Source organism: Hevea brasiliensis, chromosome 1 (assembly GCF_030052815.1).
Source record: "Hevea brasiliensis isolate MT/VB/25A 57/8 chromosome 1, ASM3005281v1, whole genome shotgun sequence".
Classification (NCBI taxonomy): domain Eukaryota; kingdom Viridiplantae; phylum Streptophyta; class Magnoliopsida; order Malpighiales; family Euphorbiaceae; genus Hevea; species Hevea brasiliensis.
Genome location: NC_079493.1, coordinates 117,051,077 through 117,060,059, shown reverse-complemented (window position 1 = coordinate 117,060,059; position 8,983 = coordinate 117,051,077). Strand labels below are relative to the sequence as shown.

The window sequence follows — 8,983 nt, the reverse complement described above, 5'->3', positions numbered from 1 at the left end:
AGAGCATAGCAAGACCAAGAATTGATGCAAATAGTTACAAGATGGATTTTGGAGTTCTTCAAATGATTCAGAATTCTCAATTTGGAGAACATCCTTCTGAAAATCCACACACACATCTGAAGAAGTTTGCTATGATTTGTGACATGCAAAAACAACCTGGAGTGTCTGATGATGCAGCAAGATTGAAGTTATTCCCATTCTCTTTGAAAGATAGAGCATTGGATTGGCTTGATTCTTTACCTCACAACTCCATCACAAATTGGGAGCAACTCACCGATGCATTCCTTGCACAATATTTTCCACCTGGAAAAACTCAAGAATTGAGGAATCAAATGACAGCTTTCAGACCAAGAGAAGATGAAACTCTCTATGAGTCATGGATGAGATGGAAGGAATTAGAGAGACAATGCCCACATCATGCCATTCCAAAATGGATGATAAACCAGAATTTTTACACAAATGTCACTCCTGCTATCAGAGGAATCATTGATGCTCAAACTGGAGGGGAATTCATCATTAAGCATGAAGATGAAGCTTATGAGTTATTAGAGAAAATAGCAAAGAACAGTCATCTATGGAGTAGTCCAAGAGGGACAACTCCAACTCAAAAAAGGCAAGTTGCTGGAATGTATGAGCTTGATCCATTCAACATGATCAATGCCAAATTTGATGCACTCACTAATGTCCTTGCTAAGAAAATGGAGGATTTAAGTATGCTAGTCAGTTCATCATCATGTTCTGGAAGTTCTCAACAAGTTACTTATGCAGAAGGAACAATGAGCTGTGGAGTAGATTATCCTTCATATGCTTGGAGGAATCATCCCAATTTTTCATGGGAGAATTAGCAAAATCAAGCTTCAACTCAGAACTTTCCATCACAACAACAAGAGCATCAATACCAACAACCTAGGCAACCACCACCTAGTTTTCAGCAAAAGAATGCAAATCCTGCACCTTTACCAAGACAGCAAGAACAAAGTTCCACCACAGAGGCTTTATTACAACAAATTCTTGCTAATCAAATTAAGCGTGATGAAGAGTTGAGAGAGATGAAAGCAAGGCTGGAACAAATGCAAACACACAATAGGATGCTGGAAAATCAGATTGCACAACAAGCATGCTCATCAAGTATCAATTCTATGGGGAAACTTCCTAGTCAAACAGAAAATCCAAGGGAGCAATGTCATGCCATCACACTGAGGAGTGGTAAAATAGTGCATAATGAGAAGAGTGAAAAAGTTGAAAAGAGAGAAAATGAGGAAGATTTTGAGGGAGATGAAAAACAAAAGAGTGAAAAAGGGAGTGCAAGAAAAGGTAAACTGGAGGTTGGAGAGAAAGAAGAGAAATATATACCTCCAGAGCCTTACAAGCCACAGCTTCCCTTTCCACAGAGATTTCAAAAAGCCAAGCTTGATAAGCAATTTGGAAAGTTCTTAGAGGTTTTGAAGAAGCTATATATAAATGTGCCTTTTATTGATGCTCTTTCCCAAATGCCTTCTTATGCTAAGTTTCTAAAAGAAATTCTCTCAAATAAGAGGAGACTTGAAGATGATGAGACTGTAGCCTTAACTGAGGAATGCAGTGCTATCCTCCAAAGGAAACTTCCTCCAAAGCTCAAGGATCCAGAGAGTTTTTCAATTCCATGCCATATTGGGGAATCATGTTCTACAAAAGCTTTATGTGATTTAGGGGCTAGTGTAAGCCTTATGCCCCTCTCCATCTATGAGAAGCTCAACATGGGAGATCTTAAGCCAACCCACATTTCTCTTCAGTTAGCTGATAGATCAATTAAGTATCCTGAAGGGATTTTAGAGAATGTGCCTCTGAAGGTTGGGAAATTCTATATACCTGTTGACTTTGTCATCTTGGACATGGAAGAGGATTCTACTATCCCAATCATTTTGGGGAGGCCTTTCCTAGCTACAACTGGTGCTTTGATTGACGTGAAAGGTGAAAAGCTTACTCTCAGAGTCGGAGAGGATCATTTAGTCTTCAATATTGGCAATGATAAGAAGAAGCAACATGAAGATGTAGACTCTTGTTTGAGAATTGATATAGTTGATGAGTTAGTAAAAGAGCACTTTAGAAAGAGCTATCAGAAGGCTTCTCTTGAAAGTTGTCTTATCCATAAAGGGAGTATCAATGATGAAAATCCAAAAGAGGCTGCATTTGCACAACATTTAAAGGGTAATCCACCTTGTCATATGGCATCAATCTTTCAATTTGAGCAAGTGGAGAAAAGTGAGGTCAAGCAACCATCTCTCAAAGAAAAAGATACACCAAAGGTTGTCAAGAAAGAAATGGTCGGATTTTTAGACAAAGCAACAAGGATCTTCTCATGTGATGGAAAGAAAATGAAGTATAGATTCATTGAAGCACTTATTGGAAACAGAGGCAATAAATTCCAATTCCAGCCACCATGAAAAATGATAAAAGTCTAGCTAAGGACTATAAATTAGCCCTCTTGGGAGGCATCCCAAGTCCTTTTATTTTTATTTTGCTGATTTACTTTTATTTTCATTACTTTTGTTTTTATCTTGAATCTCCCCAAATTCAATTTTTGACATTTGTTAAATTTTGTCCCTTGTAGATGTATTTCAATGGAGGAAGGTTGGTGAATTGCTGGGGAGTGACCCTTAACCTGAAATTATGTTCTTTAAATCTCCTGCAGATTGATTGATTTTTGCTGCATAACCAGTGCAGGGTCTGCTACCTGGTTTATGCAGAGAGGAAAAATGAAATCTGCTGCAAGGAAAGGTCTGCAGCAGATGAATTATGTCCTTGGGTTGCTACTTGGTTTATGCAGAGCAAAAAAAATGACATTCTGCAGCAAAGAAGGTGTCTGCAGTAGATGGCTTACGTTCTTGGTGAGGTTGGGTGTGTAACTTTTAAGTAAATGTGCTTTTAATGTTAATATGGTGGTAAGTGAGCCATTTTTGCAGTTATGAGTTTATTTGGGTTGTGGGATTTAAGGTGGAAATGCTGCATTTTTTCTTGGCATGACTTGGGGAGTTCATCATTTGTGAATAGATACAACTTTATGCAGATTTTATTGAGTTTTAATGTGCTAAATGTTGATTTGCAGAATTTGAGTTAAAATGGCATGGGTCACAAATGCCTTTTATGCAGGATCCATCTTCTACAAGCTTGTGTGATGCATTTTTGATGAACTTTGTATATATTGATGTGTTTTTGGTGAAAATTTCTCATGGTTTATGCTTCATGGAATTATATTTCTTCATTCTAGGGTATTTTTCACACTTGCAAATCATGTTCCATTGCAATCTTAATCTTGTTGAATTGTGCATAAGCAACTGCATAGCTTATGCAATCCTGCATAACCACAATTCTTGCCATTTTCATTCATATTGCAAAGTGCATGAGAAGAGTGCATAGCTTATGCAACTCTGCATAGCCTAATTTTGTCAAATTTCATATTTTTCGAAACCTGCATAAGCAGAGTGCATGACTTATGCACATTTGCATAACTTCAAATTCTTCATTTTCTCTCTCTGCCGAAGTCTGCATAAGGAGGGTGCATGACTTATGCACTTCTGCATAACCAGAAACTCCAAAAATCAAAACCTGCCGAGGGGTGCATAAGCAGAGTGCATAACTTATGCACTTCCGCATGACCAAAAACTCTGATTTTCTCTCTCTGCCGAGACCTGCATAAGGAGAGTGCATGACTTATGCACTTTTGCATAACCACAAACCCAAAATTCCAAAACCCACCGAGGGGTGCATAAGCAGAGTGCATAGCTTATGCACAACTGCATGACCACCAACCCAAAATCTCAAAACTTGCCGAGAGATGCATAAGCAGAGTGCATAGCTTATGCACAACTGCATGACTACATTTTCCAAACACTAAAACCTGCCGAGACTTGCATAAGGAGAGTGCATAACTTATGCACTTCCGCATAACCACAAATTCTGAACACCAAAACTTGCTGAGACTCGCATAAGGAGAGTGCATAACTTATGCACTTCCGCATGACCACACTCTCAAAAAAAAAAAAAAAAAAAAAAAAAACCAAAACCAAAACATGCTGAGACTTGCATAAGGAGAGTGCACGACTTATGCACTCTTGCATGACCACAATTCCTACACTTCCATTTTTAGCCGAAACTTGCATAAGTCAGCGCATAAGCTATGCACTCTTGCATAATCAGTTTTTCACACTCTTTATCTTCCACCTAAACCTGCATAAGAGAGTGCATAAGTTATGCACACTCATTCTCCCCTTATGCAGTTTTACACATGTCCTGTTCAAATCAAAAATTTGTTTTCGGCACCCATTTTCCTTTTGAATATACTGCACAGGCTGTGAATCCTCTTATGCAAATATTTTGCATAGCCTGTGCAGCCCTTATAGCCACTCATGCAGAACCGCACGGCTTATGCACCCTACTTATGCACCTGATCTGGACAGCACTTTATTCTGCATAACCTGTGCAGCTTCTTATGCATTCCCATTATCTCTTGAATTCTCATCTGCTCTATGCCAGGTAACTCTTTCTTTTTGCACTTAATTTTCATAATTCCTGGTAATTATTACTTGCTTTGAGTTTTGGTTATATACTGCATGAGACATTGAGGGCAATGTCTAATTTTGAGTTTGGGGGTGCACATTTTGATTTTTGCTTCATTTTTCACATTTTGCATATAGAGCATCTCATCCCATTCCATTTACATATACTGTAAATATTTTACATATACATCCATACATACATATACATTACACATTTACACACACATTTTACACAACTTAGAATTGTACACATTGCACACAAATAGACAAATAGATTTCCTCCATTTAGTTAATGCATTACTCATTTTTAGGAATCATACATCATGCATTAAAATCTTTTGCCAAATCCCTTGAGTATTGAAAAGCTGCCTATGAGAGTGATTTGACTCACCCTTTAGTTGGGTTTGTGGATTGAAAGTTTCCTAAGAGGTGCAAGGTTTTGAAGTGTCTATCCCTTGCCTATATCTTCTTAGCCAAAAAGCCACCCAACTAGTCATTTTGAGATGGAAGTGTTTAGAGGGAATTATTGGATATAAGGTAGTCAAATGATGTCTCACCAATCCTAGAACAAATTTTCTAAACCTTTCAAGGCGAAATACCAGCTTGTACTTGAAAAGAGAGATGATTAGGCATTCTTTGATTTAAACCTTCTCATTTTAAACCTTTGGCCCTTTTCCTAATTAAAATTGACCCTTGCAAACCCCTTTGAGCCTTTTTATCCCTAATTTTTCTTGAAATCTTTATTGTTACCTAGCCAATGAACCAAACGCTCCAACCCTTTTCATGAGAATAATTATTTATAACATTAGGTACATAAAAAAAAAGAAAAAAAAAAGAAAAAAAATTCAATAAAAGGGAGAAGAAATGCTTGTCATCTTATAAAAGTGCTAGTATATGTGCTTTTCACTATTATTATTCAAAATGAAAGAAATCCACCCAAAGTATTAAAAGAAATGAGTTTGGGGGTGGCAATTTTAGGGACAATCATCAAAAGAAAATGCAAGATACAAGTTTAAAGAATCAAAATGTCCCTCCATTTTTATGTGTTTTGTAAACTATGCTAGCACTTGACAATCCTTATTGTGTATTTCTCTCCCCCATATAAAAACAAAAGAAAAAAATATAATAAAATAAGTAGTGTACCTTATGTTTCAAAATTGAAAATATTCTCATGCTTTGAACCCTTTTTACCCATTTTTCTTCTTAGCCTCATTTTGAACCCCATGGCCCCATTGCATCCCTAAAAAGACCTTTGATCTCTTGATAGTACTTGCTACATTAGTGGAGATAGGAGTAGGGAATTTGCCTATGGGATTGGAAAATTATCCATTCATTCATTTAATTCCATCATTCTATATAGAGACACTTTGGTTATCGATTGTCCTAGAATTCCTTTTGAGCATGACTCTCTCTTTTGATTGGTTGGTTTGTGGATTTTGAACGATAATTGACTTGATGGCTAAGCGGTGAAAGCTTGGATAAGCATTAGATTCTTTGCATTTTGAAGGATGGGTATATGGATTGTTGGTATGGCTAAAGGTGTGTTAAGTTACTTTAATGGGTAATTTTCATAGCTCTTTGGATAAGGCACCCCTAAAAATTTTGCATGTCATTTTAAAGTTTGCTTGAGGACAAGCAAAAGCTTGAGTTTGGGGGTATGTGATGCATACATTTTGCATAATCATTTAGGTTTAAATTCATAGCCATTTTATTTGATTATTAGTCACTTTTAGCTAATTTCATTAGTTATTTAGTTAATTTTTCATAATTGTCAATTTTAGATTAATTTGTAAATTTTACTTTGTTTTGTAGGAAAAATGGTGTTTTTGGAAGGACTGAAGAGAAATTTTACCATTGATGGGTGATTTCTACAGCCAAAGATGTCAAAAACAAGTTTTCAAGCTGAAATATGCATTGACCAAATTGTTCATAACTTGTCGCATAAGCTATGCGGATCTGCATAAGGAGAAAAATCACTGTTCCAATACCTGCCGAAATGTGCATAAGGAGACTGCATAGCTTATGCACATTCACGCCTCCCTTATGCACTTTCACGGAATTGTGCATAACTTATGCACCAAGTCATGCAGTTTCGCATAAGTGAACCGAAACTGCTAAAATCGCATAAGGGATCGCATGACTTATGCAGTCCACTTATGCACTCCCACAAAGAGTTCATTAATGAGCTGGCAGAAGATTCCCTTAGAAAGTCTCTCCTCAAACACACTATTTTAGGGCTCCATGTCAGAAAAATACTATAAATAACCTCATTTCCTATTTTAGAGGGGAAGGAAGAAAGAAAGGAAGGAAAGGAGCAGGAGCAAGGGCAGCTGAAGAGTCACATTTAGTTTTCCACACCATTTCCAACCAGATTTGGGATTTCTTTCTCTTCTTACCTTTTCCTACATTTCTAGTGTTGAGTTTTTTATTTCTTAGCTTAGATTAGAGCTTTATTTCCATTTAAATTCAGAATATCTTGTAGACATTATGGGTAGTGAGTAGTTTCACTTCGATTCTGGAGTAAGGGATGTAATATTTAGTTATTTTTGTGGATTTGAACTGGGTTAGTCCCAATTTAATGAATTTATGAGGTTTAATCTATTTCTTGTGTGCTTATTCACATGCTTAATGAAGGGCCCCATTAAGTTATGTTCTTAATCCTTAGTTGAAGCACCGAAAGGAGAAAACCAAGTGATAGTTAATCAAGAAATTGGACTTAATTAACTTAGATCTAGAAATAGACTAAGGGTTAAGAGGGTTTTAATAGATTGATTAAAGAACCTAATGGGTCTTGGTTAATTTTAACTCCACGAAAGTAGGATTAAGTTAATTAAGGCACTCTTTGTCTCACTCGAAAGAGTTTTCAAAGGATTTTAGAATTAATCTCCTTTAAACCCATAAATTTCATGGATTGGGCTAGCTAGGGAAAATCCCAAAATGACTTAAATATGAACCCTTAACTCCAGAATCGTCTTTCATCAATTATTGCTTGGAATTTTACTTTTGAGTGTTTAGTTTAATCTCATTTTATTAATTTTCATTATTATCAATTTCTTTATTTTGCGAATTATTAAATTAGTCATTGTTTGAATTTAGTTTTGCATTTTCATACCTTATGCTTCAATTTCCTAAATTTCTTTTATTAATTTGATTAAAATACAATTTTAACATATTTTATTTTACATCAAAAATTCAATCATTAACACAACTCCTCGTGGGAACGATATCTTTTTCTATACTACTTGAACGACCCGTGCACTTGCGGTTGGGACACATCAGAGTCAGCTGAGAAACAATGCCATGCTATCTCAAGTATTCATCAAATTCAATACTCAAATATTCACCTCCACGATCTGATCGAAGAGCTTTAATACTCTTTTCTGTTTGATTTTCTACTTCAGATTTAAATTCTTTGAACTTTTCAAAGGATTCATGTTTGTATTTCATCAAATACAGATACCCAAACCTTGATTTATCATCAGTAAAGGTAATAATGAAAACCCCCTCTAGCCATTTCTTTAAATAGACCACATACATCACTATGTATTAGCTCCAAAATATTTTTAGCTCCTAGCCCTTGTCCAACAAAGGGTGATCTAGTCATTTTGCCCTGAAGGCAAGATTCACAAGTTGGAGTAGGCTCAGAGCCCAATGAGGATAGAATACCCATTTTCTCCAATTTTGTAATCCTATCTTCTACAACATGACATAACCTTAAGTGCCAAATATATTTTGAACTTGAGTTGGTTTTCACCATGGCATTGCATTCATTTAGATTGCTATACTCTGGCCATTGGAAACACTTTCTTACTGGCAATGGAAACACTTTCCTGTTGGCAATGGAAACACTTTCCTGTTGGCAGTGGAAACACTTTCCTTTGCCTTTGTCAGCTTTGGTTTTCTTTTTCTGTTTAGCTATTTTCTTAGAAGGACCAGGAATCTGAGGTTTCTTTTTCTTATTGCCCTTCTTCTTGTTGGACTTTCCAGCAGAAGAAGATGCAACCAAAGCTACCTCTTTTCCTTTATTGCCTGGCATATTCTTTTGGGCAATAACCAGCATGTTGAGTAAACCAGCTAAGATGCATTCCTGTTGAGTCGTATGGAAATTTGTCACAAAATTTCCCAAAAGACCCAGGAAGGGACTGAAGGATCAAATCCGTCTGTAGTTGGAAATCCATGTTGAAGTCAAGATATTCCAACTGCTCAATCAGCCGAATCATCTTGTGGACATGATCCCCAACATTCTGTCCCTTAGACATCCTCATGCGGAACAACTGCCTAGATATCTCATACCTAGCATTCCTGCTGTGCTCACCATACAACTCTTGTAGGTGAATGAGGATCTCACTCGCACTCTACATGTTCTCATGTTGCTTCTGTAACTCATTACTCATGGAAGCAAGCATGTAACACTTAGCTCTCATAACATGCTCCTTCCACTTGTCCAA

General features: G+C 36.6%; 1 non-coding gene across 1 annotated transcript; it reads right to left on the bottom strand.

The window, feature by feature from the left end:
- Positions 1-317: 317 nt before the first annotated feature.
- Positions 318-424, bottom strand: LOC131169651 (small nucleolar RNA R71). Its single transcript, XR_009140540.1, has one exon. It is a non-coding gene; the product is annotated as a small nucleolar RNA R71 (small nucleolar RNA).
- Between the last annotated feature and the right edge of the window lie 8,559 nt (positions 425-8,983).